Source organism: Sorex fumeus, unplaced genomic scaffold (genome assembly GCF_029834395.1).
Source record: "Sorex fumeus unplaced genomic scaffold, SorFum_2.1 ptg000122l, whole genome shotgun sequence".
Classification (NCBI taxonomy): Eukaryota; Metazoa; Chordata; class Mammalia; order Eulipotyphla; family Soricidae; genus Sorex; species Sorex fumeus.
This window is the reverse complement of record NW_026606179.1, coordinates 20759189-20771666: the sequence shown is the minus strand read 5'-3', so window position 1 is coordinate 20771666 and position 12478 is coordinate 20759189. Positions and strand designations below refer to the sequence as shown.

At 44.6% G+C, this 12478-nt stretch overlaps 1 protein-coding gene across 4 annotated transcripts in view; it reads left to right on the top strand.

Annotated features, from left to right (window-relative positions):
- The window catches only part of ZNF260 (zinc finger protein 260), a 43922-nt gene that overhangs the window by 14898 nt on the left and 16546 nt on the right, over nt 1-12478 (top strand). The window contains exons 1-2 of one of the 4 annotated variants that reach the window (XM_056136524.1): nt 4442-4622; nt 9133-9340. The gene's annotated coding sequence lies outside the window, so the exon portion shown is untranslated. Of the gene's footprint in view, nt 1-4441; nt 4623-4810; nt 4909-5231; nt 5251-9132; nt 9341-12478 lie in introns of those variants that run through there. The other 3 variants (XM_056136526.1, XM_056136527.1, XM_056136525.1) reach the window with 3 other exon arrangements.

Below are 12478 nucleotides of genomic sequence, written 5' to 3'. Positions count from 1 at the left end.
TTTGCCTTGTATGCAGCTGACCTGGGTTTGATTCTTGGCATCCCATATGGTCCCCTGAGTCTACCAGGAGTGATTCTTACCAGCGAGCCAGGAGTAAGCCCTGAGCATCACTGGGTGTGGCAAAAACAAACAAACAAAAAAAGAGTTGTTCCCCAAAGAGAAGATATTTTAAATTTTCAAATAAGGGTCAGGGAGATAATTCAAAGGCCTAGTGCTCATATGGTCATGTGGCTTGGATCTGGTCCCTAGCACTACATAATCCTCAAAGCACAACATAATCCCCGAAGCACAACCAGTGAGTATCCTTACCCTGTGCTTGTGTGCATGCGCGCAGACACACACACACACACACACACACACACACACACACACAACACATCCTGATGTTTTGTTGTTATGGGTCCACATCTTTCAGTTCTCAAGGCTTATTCTTGGCTCTGTTATCACTTCTGGCAGTGCTTAGGGAACCATATACAAATCTTCAGACCGGACTGAGGTGGGCAATATGCAAGGCAAATGCCCTACCCACTGAACTAATATTCTGACCCTCTAAAATAACCCTGATTTTTAAGAATAAAAAACTTGGAATTTCTTGTGTTCCTTCTACTATAGTCACTACATTCCTACTGTTGCTCTCAGTAAGGACAGTAATATTCACCTTTGAAGAGTGAATTTCAGGTTGGTATCAGTATATGGAGGTCACACAATCCATATATAAGAAATTTCACATGGAAAAAAAATTCCAGTGGAAACTGTATAGTGTCAGTGGCGCCAGAAAAACTAGTCCTCAGCCTGATTTTTGACTTCTGAGAGATGAGAATGAAACACCCAAATCACTTTAATCTTAGAATATCAGACACTGTCTTTAGAAAATATTTTCGCTAGTCTGTTCCATGTATTGATTTTAAACAAAATCATTTCTTTACTCCAGGAAATAGTTTAATCAGAAAACAGGTTGGAAAGTTCATGTCTCAGGGAGAGCACTTTTGGAAGGACTCAGGTCTTTATAATGACCACCCCACCCCACACCACTTCAAGTTCCAGTTGCTAGTACAGGTTATCTTCACAACCAGAGTTGGTCAACATTTTTACCCCTGCAGACCTGACCTTATATGGACCAGCAGTTATAGCCCGGGTGGAAAACTAGGTTAGCTTTCAACCTTTCGACACATGTAGCCCATCGCTCATCATGAACCAGTGGTTGAAGGCCACTGCTCTTTTTTTTTTTTTTTTTAGTGAAACACGATGAGGTACAGTTATAGACTTACAAACTTTTGTGCTTGTGTTTCAGTTATACAATGATCAAGTACCCATCCCTCCACCAGCGCCCATCCTCCACCACCACGGGTCCCAGCATCCCTCCCACCCTCTGTTACTTCTAAAGCTTTGGACTTACCAGAGGTCCTCCTCCTCGGTTTTTAGTAAGCTGCTAGAAATCACAACTCATGAATATTTTTAGATACTAGATTAGTCGTTGGTCATAAAATAATGAAACTCATGAACAGTTAAATGGAAGAAACACACTAGGTAAGGACAAACACACAGATACAGACAAACAGCATGAAGCTTCATTGTTCTCAATAAAAGGAAGGGCACTCCACATATTCACCAACTTGGAAGTTGTCCAGTCTTGTTCTCTGGATATTTAGGAGATTTCATCACATAGTCATTTAGCCGCTGGTCATTGGTAAGGCAACTGATTCAATGCCCAGATCTTCTTCCTTTCCCAGTTAGGGGGAGAGCAAGCAATGAAAGTTCCAGTTGTATAATCACCTGGGTGGACCCTGGCAATAACTGAAAACTTTTCAGACATAGTGTCTTTCCCCAAATTGCCCCATTAACTAAGAAAAGACAACTTTATTGTTCTGATCAGTTAATAAATTCCTAAAGGGGGGGGGTTAGGGGTTCTGTAACAGACCAAATATATATTTATTATAAATTATATCACATAAAGTTGTAATTCAACTTTAAATGGTTTAGGGAATTAAGTCAAAATTAACAATCAGATCTAAATGCTTATTTGTACTTTAGATGTAGAAAAAATAAGCCTTTTGAAAACAAAAATGAAAATTGTGCACTGCATATAAAATGTTCTCGGGGCCAGAGAGATAGTACAGTGGATAGGGCGCTGGTCTTGCACATGGCTGATTGGGGATCGATCCCATTCCATATAGTCCCCCAAGCACTGTCAGGAATAATTCCTGAGTGCAGAATCAGTAGTAACCCCTGAGCATTGTTGGGTGTGGCCCAAAAAGCAAAACAAATAAACAAAATTGAGCTGGAGATATAGTACAGTGTTTAAGCCTCTTGACTTGCACACAGCTGACCCAGGTCCATACCAGGCATCCTGTATGGTCTCCCAAGCCCTACCAGGAATGATCCCTGACTGCAGAGCCAGGAGTAAGCCCTGAGGAATGCAGGACGTGGCCCAGAAACAAAGCAGAAAGAAAAAAAAAACCCAGCACAGATTGTGAATTAACTATCCAATTTGAAGAATGCTGGCTGCTTTTTTACCCTGGGCTGCCAATGTCTTTTCCCTAGAGGTGGAGCCAACCCAGGTAGAGAAACACACACACTTTCCTTACATACGGCTCTTTCCTGCCATTTCTTTCCTTACATGTAGCTATTTCTAGCTGATGCCCAGTAGAGTGTATCTCTGTGTTCAGGAGTGACCCCGGGAATAGACCCTGAAAACCATCGAGGTAATGGCCCCAACCCCTACCTGGAAAAGTTTCTTGCAAGGGCTACAGCTTAAGTGCTAGGGCATGTGCGTTACATGTGTGAAACCCTGGGTTTGAATCCTTCACACCAGATGCCCAATCCACACCACAATCTCTTTAGGTTTTCCTGTATTGCCCCCATTAGTACCACACTGCACTGCCAGGCCAAGTATGTCACTCTGTTCCAACTCAAGCTCCTCATTCCTGCCTCCATCAATAGCACAGCTGCTCCCCTCCCCCTCTCCCATCAATATGGGTTACACTATCCTCAGATTAACAAAAATTGTATGTATATATATACATAGATGTATATGGTCCTACATGTTTATATGTATGTAAAACCGTAATATTTTATGCACAAGATAAATAGGCCTGTTTTCCCCGTACTAATTTCTGCACAGGATAAACATTTGCCATGTTAGTACAGGAAAATTAGGGAGGGCAAGGAAGCGACTTTCAATGAGTATCCAGCATTTGCCAAGAAGGGGGAAAAAAATCCTTATGAATAATAGTCTTTCCGAATCAAAGAAAAGACCAAGGTACTCTGAACATGCCTTTCAGATGAGACTGTCTTCCGTTCCTTCAACTTTGGCCAGCAGCTTCTCGGAAAGGAGACACACAGAGGACAAGACCCTTTTTTATTCTGTTTGGGAGTGATGAGGTGGGGTCACGGGGTGGAATGCTGGGAGGAACCCCGTGCCTCCCACATGCCCTCCAGCTCTGAGCATTTTCCCAGCACACTCACCCCCTAAATTTAGTCTTGTCCACCACTCCTGTGTGGGTGGGTGGGTGGGGGGAAATGATCTCAGCGGTGAGTAGGGGCTTCCATCTCAAATTCAGTATCACAGCCAAGATCAGCGTTTTATTGCCAGCGTCTTTCCTGTCCTTGCTTCCTATATGTGACTATATATCTCTCCACCGATAGTCTCCCCAAGTCAGTGCTGCAGCCACGCACCCACCAGAGCCCTAAGCCATAAGATCCCCATCCAGTGCTGGGGTGACAGCTCCGTGGGGACTCCCTATCCGTGCACACAAAGCAGAAAACAAGCTCAAAGTCACGTTCACATAGCCTCTACAGGGACGCACTCTTAGAGGGAGTCCCGGTACACGGCCAGGCCTTAGCGGACTCTGCGGAGACCGTTAACACCTGCTTAAGGCGCCTCAACCTCCGCATACAATGTTTTACAGTCACACTTTCACACTCCTGAGACATAAGAATGACACTAAGTTTCACAACCGCCCCAGCTCAGCCAGTTCCGCCTCAATAGACTTAAATTTTCTGTGGCCCCGCGTTCGGCTCTGGAAGCCACCAAACAGCTTCCCCACGTGCAGCCAGTGACAAGCAGCACGGAAGCCAGCAGAAACGGAAGCAATCAGCGGCGGCCGCGGTGCCCTCTGGGAAATGTAGTTCGATGTCATACTAGCGGCCAAGATGGCGCCCGGTAGGTGTGAGGCCAGGTGTCTTTAACTGTCTTCCACCTGTTTTTAACGGCCACAACGAGTCTTCCTTTGTTCCTCGCGCGAGACTTCGCGCCGCCACCCCAAGTCAGAGTCACGGTGGCGTGCTTGAACTGAGCTGGTGGTAATCCGGAGCGCACCACGCTAGTTTCTCGAAGGTAAACACAGGTAGCGTCACCTGCGCTGTCCGGCTCGATTTACAAATCACCCCCTACCAAGTATCCGGTCCCACCAGCTCTCGCGAAGGAAAGAGCGAGCGAAGCGCTCGGAACTTCTGGGAAATGTAGTCCACAGTCACAACCGTAGCGGACGATCCAGTGTCGACGGCTCGCGTCCGTTCGGGAGCCGGGGCCGGCGAGCCCAGAGGCCTCTGGGAGCCGCGGCCCGCCTGAGTAGTGCGCAGGCGCATACTCGCTGGCTCGCCATCGTCGTCTTTGTTTGCGGGTGAGTTTGTTGCTCCCTCTGCGAATCGCCGTACTGGGTGCGGGATCGGATTTCTGGGCTCCGAGCGTGGCGGGAGGCTGAAAGGGAGTCTTTCCTGCTCCAGCAACGGGCCGCAGGGGAGGTTAAGCGGCTTCTGTGACGCGCGGCGTTTCCATCCCGGGTGGATGGGGGCAGGGGTGCGGGAAGAAGCCCCGGAGGGTTTGGGGCTGCGTGGACTGGGGTGCTTGACGGTTGCGGAATTCCAACCTGTATAAAGATCTGTGTGATTCCAAGTTTGTGACGACAAGTGGGTGGCTTTGTGAGGTCGGTGGGTTTGTAGCCTTAGCTAAGCCCCACTTTTCTCATTTCTAAAATAAGATGCAGCAATCTGGAGCATCCATTTTTTTTTCTTTTCTGAAAACTGATAAGAGAAAAAAAGGCCAATCAAACGAGCGATAAGCCATTTAAAAATTTTATTTTTATGTAGAAGCAGACCAATGGTTGGGTAGAAAACAGCATTAAAAAATACTCTTAGAAAAGATTTCTGTGAATTTGTTAGTAGGTATTTAGCTTCTCGTAATTCTTTGGAGGAACTTTGGTCGAGCAGCTTTAGAAGCACAAGACTCAAGGGGAAAAATAGCTTTTAAAGGTAAGCTCTCAGCACTTAAGTGAAGATCAGATCTTGCTTTCACCACAGCCAAGGAGAGTGACATGTTAAGCAAAGTGAGTCAGAAGGAGGACAAATACCGGATGATCTCACTCATATGTGGGGTAGAAAGAAACAAAGCAAAGGAATAGACAATAGCCCGATGAAAACAAACCCTGAGATTCTGCCAAGAGAATTGAGTCAGCCTAGGCTGGGGGTGGGGGTGGGGGGTGGGGTGGACCGGCTGCTGGCTTGAAGGGACTCAGGGAAGGGAAATTGACACTGCCATGGTGAGTGTGATACAGTAGCTCTCTGCCTAAATTATTAATATTGTAAATTGTGCTACCTCAATTTAAAACAAGTTGTTTGTCCAAAGTTGAGAGGCAAATCTCCTGCCTTTAAGGCAGAGCTCAAGTTACCAATTTAAGACTTCCTAGTCAGTGACTCTGGCCTTTGAACTCTGGATTTTACCGTTCTTTTCCCCAGATTGAAAAGGGCCTTTGTCAGTGTGAAACAAATCCTGTTCTACAAAAATGCACCGTAAGTGGGACCAGTGTCAGAGAGAGTACAGCGGGTCTGCCCGATTGCCTTGCCCACACTAGACCCAGGCTCCCTCAGGGAACCCCATATGGTGTCCCAACCCCACCAGGAGTGATCTCTTAGTATGGAGCCAGGAGTAATCCCTGAGCATAGTTAGATGTGGCCTAAAAACAACAACAACGCAAACAAAAACCCAAGTATTTTATCACACAACATAGTTTTCTATAAAATTTAAAATCCCAGGATGCAAAGCTTCAGATCCAGAAATAATGGCCTCAGGGGGCCAGGGAGCTAGTAGAAGAGGTAATATGCTTGCCCAGTTTGCACACAGTCACCCTGATTTGATTCCCCAGAGGAATAACAGCTTTAATATACACCCCAAAATCAATAATTTTAAATAATGGTATTTTATTAAAAATAGGTAGTCTTTGCCACATGCTTCCCTTGCATGTGACAAACCCAGGTTTGATCCCTGGCACCTCATATGGTCCCCTGGAGCCCCATTAGGAGTGATCCCTGAGTGTAGAGCCAGGAGCTAAGCACTGCTGGGTGTGACTCAAAAACAAAGAAAAGAAAAATGTGTATGTGTGATGATCACATTCTTTCTTTGTTTTCAGTTTCTGTGGGTATCACCCCTGTAGTGCTCAGGCCAAGGCCATACCTCGTTTATTGGGGGCAGGGGTGGATGATGTCTGCAGTTCTGAAGTTTGTGCTCTCCCACCTGAGCCACATGCCTGAACCTTGAAGATGTTTTTTGTTATTTTAAATTTTGCCACCACTCCTTATGGTGCTAATGGCAACTGTGTGGTTCTGGGACTGTATAGTGCTGGAGATGAAGCCAGGGCTTCCCACATGCAAACCATGCACTTAGTCTATTGAGCACTCTAGAGAAGATTACTTTTTAATGTTATTGAAGGATTCAAAAGAATATTTAAACAAGTGTGTGTGTGTGTGTGTGTGTGTGTGTGTGTTTATGTTTATTGCAGAGGATTATTTTAAGTTTTCAAGGTCTTGTTTTTTGGAGAAAGATAAGTGTATATGTTTAGAATAATACGCTACTTAAATTTTTTTTGAGGCACCATGATTTATAATATTGTTAATGTCAAAATTTCTTGTATATAATGTTCTAAAACCACTAGAGAATCTGCTTATTATTTGGTGTTGCTTTGGTTTTAATTTTGGGGTCATACCAGGAGTGATAAGGGTTTACTTCTGGCTTTGCACTCAGTGATCAATCTTAGCAGTGCTTGGGAGACTATATGGGCCAAGGAGGATCAAACTCAAGTCAGTCACCTACAAGGCAAATGTCCTACCCACTGTACTTTAGCCCGAGCAGGGACATGTAGCACTAGAGCAAAGACAGGAATCACAGTTAGTGTGCTTTATATATTTCCTTTTGGAAGAGGCTCCTAAGTTACTCAAAAGGGCTATAGTACCTGATTTGCAACCCAAAAGCCTGTTTTTGATCCCTGGTACAGCATCCCTGTCCCCCAGCACAGCAGGGAGTAGTTCCCTGACAACCACTGGTTATGACCAAAAAGCCAGATTCTGCGTATACACATACATGTGTTTCTGTTTCAAAATTATTTTAAGTGTCTCATTGAATTTACTCCTCTGATAACTATGATTATTATGATTATTATTATTTTGGCTTTTTGGGTCACACCCAGCGATGCTCAGGGTTTACTCCTGGCTCTGCACTCAGGAATAATCACTCCTGGCAGTGCTCGGATGACCATATGGGATGACAGGGACCGAACCTGGGTTGGCCACATGCAAGGCAAACGCCCTGCCTGCTGTACTATTGCTATGGCCCCACTGTGGTTATTGTTTTTACTAAAAAAATTAATGGGGCTAGGGAATGTAGGTCAGTAGTAGGGCTCTTGACCTTGCATGTGTGAGCCCCTGAGTTGAATCCCTGAAAACACGAAGCTCTTGTGAAAGTTATACTGTTTTTGGGTTTGGGTTTTGGGCCACACCTGGCAATGCTCAGGGATCACTCCTGGTGGGCTTATGGGATGCTAGGGATCGAACCCAGGTTGGCTGTACATGCACGGCAGATGCTGGCCCCCAAAAGAATCACACTCTCGGGTTGTATCTGATCAAACCCAGGGCCTACCCTTGCAGCGTACACGCTCACACTGAATTACATCCTTGGTCCTTCAGTCTTGTGTGGTGCCAGGGATCAAACCAAAGTCTCAGGCATGTACTTTACCATGGAGCTGCACCCCGGGCTCCTTGCCCTTCAAACTCTTTATGATCAAAATATCTCACTGGTATCTCCTTCCTCTTCCACTCCCCCTTCTGCATTACCTCTTTGATTGATGACTCTATCCATCCAGATTTTAAGACTCTTAACTTTTGAGTAAGGGAAGGCTTCTAAGTTTGCCTCTTTGGTCTGTCATTGCCCATTTTCAAATAAAAGACCCATAGTCTCGTCAGTTACATACAATAAATGATAAATACGTGTTTTCAGGAACAGTGAGTGACCACAGAACTGAAACTACTTATTTTTCCCTAGAGCAGGGGTTCCCACAGCAGGGGTTCCCTCAACTCCCTAGAGATGCTGGAATAATTGGGGTAGGGTGGGGGAAGAAACAGTGGTAGCCTTGGGTGTGGTTGGGGAGCTGAGTGACTTCCTATTTTCCCTGAAAAGGGCAGGAGGCTGAATAAGTTTGGTAACTTCTAACCTAGAGTAACATACCTAAGTAGTATATAAAACTTCTAAAATATTGAGCTTCTAAACAGTTTAAGAACTCCAAGAATGCACCTGAACAACTTCCTTTCATATCTTATTATAATATCATTGAATTTGGTGCTTTTTATTGAAGAGAAGTGAGGTTCGGTGGGGAAAGGATGTTCAAAACTGCAACTCCTCAGTGAGGAGTTTTTAAAATCACAACTGACTCTCAATCAGAAGTTTCACAGGTTGTGATTCTGGAGAATTCTGCCAGCCTTGTGGTTTCTCTGGAAAACTTCAGTTTTGAAATGAATATAAGGGCCTCTGTTCCCCATGTCTGAAATGTGTCGAGCCTTTGAATCAGTGTGGGGAAAATTTTTTCTGCCAAGGGCCAGTGGATATTTATAATGTCATTTGTGGGCCACCAGTGAGAGCCTCCATGTCTGTGCTGTCATGTACCAGGGCCAGACCACATGATTTCTCAGCCCGTGTACAAAGAGTTCTCACACTTTTTTTCCCTTCTAAGGGGCCACCCGTTCTTTAAGTGGTATAAAGGGTTTGGCCCTGGGTACAGAGTACAGAGTGCTTTTATCTTATTCCCTGTCCTGACGCATGTGTCTGCTCCGGCCTTAAACCAGAGGGTCATTATTTTTCGTTCTTCACAGGCCAGCTACTCTCTGCAGTGCCAGGAGCTGTACTGACCTCCTCCTTCAAAACCTCTGAGGATCTTGAGGGCTCAGCCTGTATTTTGTGATGCTCTTGGACTCACAACTGCAGTTTCCAAGTCCTGCATAACGGTTTCAGAGATTTGAAGTCACCAGCTGGGAGCAAGAAGAGAAAGAGCGGATTGAGGAAGAAATAACATGCAAACCAGTAAGTAAGAATCCAGCAGGTATTGCTGTAGTTAGTGAGTTGCCACCTCTCACATTTTGAGTTTTCTTCTCCTTGTATTAGGAATTCTTTTTGGGGGTGGAGGATTGAACACTGGTGATGCTCAGGGGGCTACTCTCAGCCATGTTCAGGGAGTAGATTAAACTCAGGTCTTCTTCAGAGCACATATTCTCAGTGCACTCTCCCTCTCTCCCTCTCCCTCCCTCTCCCTCTACCACTTCTTCTCCCTTACCCTCTCCCGCTCCCTCCTCTTCTCTTTCACCCCCCTCTCACCCCCCTCTCTCTCCCTCCTCTCTTCCTCCCTCTCCCCCTCTCCCTATCTCTCTCCCTCCCTCTCTCTACTTCCCTCTCTCCCTTTCTCCCTCTCACTCTCTCTCTTGCCCCCTCTCTCTCCCCCCAACCCCCCCCCCTCTAGTTTTGGCTTTTGAGCTACGCCCATTCGTGCTCAGAGGCTCCCTAAAAACAAAGAATTCAGTCTTTTAAAGCATTATAAATTTTTTTTTCAAAAATAAGTATGTGGATTATTTCAACATTATTATTTCTCCCTCCTTAATCTTTATATATCTTAGCATTTCCTTGAAACTCCTTTTGTTTTTGAGGTTCTCTTCCCTCTGCCTGTCCTACTCCAGTACCTCTCCAGCTTTTGAGCATTAATGAAGTCATGAAATTTAGCATTAACTTCCTACTAGTTACTTCCCTATTACTTTTTAAAAAGAAATACCATTTTAAAAAGATGGGGCTGGAGTGATAGTACAGCGGGTAGGGCATTTTGCCTTGCACGTGGCTGACCTGGTTTCGATCCACGGCATCCCATATGGTCCCCCGAGCACTGCCAGGAATAATTCTTGAGTGCAGAGACAGGAGCAACCTCTGAGCATTGCTGGATGTGACCCCAAAAATATTTATTTGTAGGTATCTTTAAAAACATAAATAAAATATGAGGCTGAAGCACAGATAGTTAACACAGGGCTAACTTGTATGCCAAACTCGATTTCAGTCCCCAGCATCGAATGGTCCTCTGAGCATTGCCAGGAGCAACCATTGAGCAAAGGAGTAGCCTTTGACTCAAGTCCTCCTCCCCGCCCCCCAAAGTATGGCTCAGGGAGATAATTCAAAGAATGGGAGACTTCAGGAGCTCCAGGTTTGAGTTTCAGGCTCTGGTACCGTATTGTCTCCTGACCGCTTCCAGGAGTACTCTCTGACTACCAATGCCTGTGACCCCAAAACCAAACCCCCACAAATGCAAAAACTTTAGGGTAGGGAACTGAGTCAGCAGGTTGGAGCATATGCTTTTCAGGCAGGATTTCAGGGTTTGAACATTGGCACTGAATATGATCCTCTGAGAACTGGTTGGAGCAACACCCCCTCCACTCCAGCACTGGGAGTTGCCCCTGAGCACTGTCTGGTGTCACCTTAACAGTAGTGAAAAGCCCCAGTAATATGCCCCTTTTATATAAATTGAAGAAATGGATATGTCTCCTCCTTTCTGTCATTTCTCTACTGTTGTACTTTTGTACAAAAGTAGCCACATTTCATTGTTTTCAGTTATGATCATTGTTGCTGCTGTATTGAGAAGAATTGTAAGGAGATAAGGGCAGCAGTGGGAAGAACAGCGAATAGCCTGGTAAAATCCAAGCGTGATTATAATATAGCTTCCTTTCCAGTAAGTATATTAAAATGACAATACTGCATAGATCAAAGATGAAATGACCAGCATTTAAAGATAAAATATGTGTGTGATCTGAGTGTCAAGGCTTGAGCAAGTGAAAAAAATAAGGTTACTATTTGTTCTTTTTGGAGGACTCGGGGGCACATTTCCCTCAGTCTTGGGACCATGTCGTCCAAACCTTGGGCCCTATAGCTCCAGCCCTTTGTACTATTTCCCCAGCCTCAAACTTATTAAAGAGATGAAAAGAATCTGTAAGGAGTTGATTTGGGAGAGTAAGATAACAGTTTGCGCTAGGTTAACTTAGATCCCTATCAGATATCCAAGTGGGAGGTTTTGAGAAGCCGGTTGGATATATATGTCAGTTACTGGGAAGAGGGGCTGGTGATGAAATATTTTTGAGTTTTAGCTTAGAATGCTCAAATATCAAGCCAACTCTTAGCTGTATTCTGTGTAAGTGAGTGACCGGTTAGAGGATGAGGGTTGGCAAATTATACTCTCCCATGTGTTTTTATAGAGAATCACCTGGCTATGTTCATTCATCTTTTTTGTCTTAAAGTAAATGTGACTATATTTGTCTTATGTGAGTAGGCATCTGTAGCACTTTAATATAGAAAACAAAGAGAACTAAAAAGAATGTCAAACATGGTAGTGTTAAATTACTGTACTAAACCTCAAAATATACCAATTTAAGAAATGTATGGATTTCTTGGTCACAAAACAGTTATATTTGGCAAATAGTTAAGCTGTGCAAGATAGCTTTTATGCATTCAGGTATTTCCAGGTTGCTTCTTAATCATAGAGATGTAATCGCAATTATCTTAACAATGCATCCAACTTACAGCTTGGTGAGAGAGGGTAGGAATCACCATTAGAGGCTAGAGGGTGTAAACGTCTTTTGTAAAAAGCCAGGTGATAATACTGGGTCTCTGTTGAAGCCACTCCAGTCAGGTACAACCCGGAAGCTAAACAGCTTGGCCATTAGAACATTTTAACTTACATTTTGAAGTCTTTAAAATCGTAAGCTGGCATGCTTTGGAAGGACCATTTTGCCTGACATTCAGGCGGTGTTGCCTCATTTAGTACTGTCAACTGTCACTCCCACTTCCGTTGTTCGTTGTTCATTGATTTGCTTGAGCGGGACCAGTAATGTCTCCATTGTGACAATTGTTACTGTGTTTGACTTGTATATTGTATACATCACGGGGAGCTTGCCAGGCTTTGCCATGCGGGCGAGATACTCTTGGTAGCGATACTCTCCAAGAGGGGTGGAGGAATCGAACCCGGCTCGGCGATGTTGGCTGTGTGCAATGCAAACACCCTACCTACCCGCTGTGCTATAGCTCCAGCCCAATTTAGTATATATAGTATTCCTAATTTATAGTATGCATGAAGGATATTGATGTAATAATTCCTATAAAAATAGAAGGGGCTTGGGGTCGAAGCAATAGTAT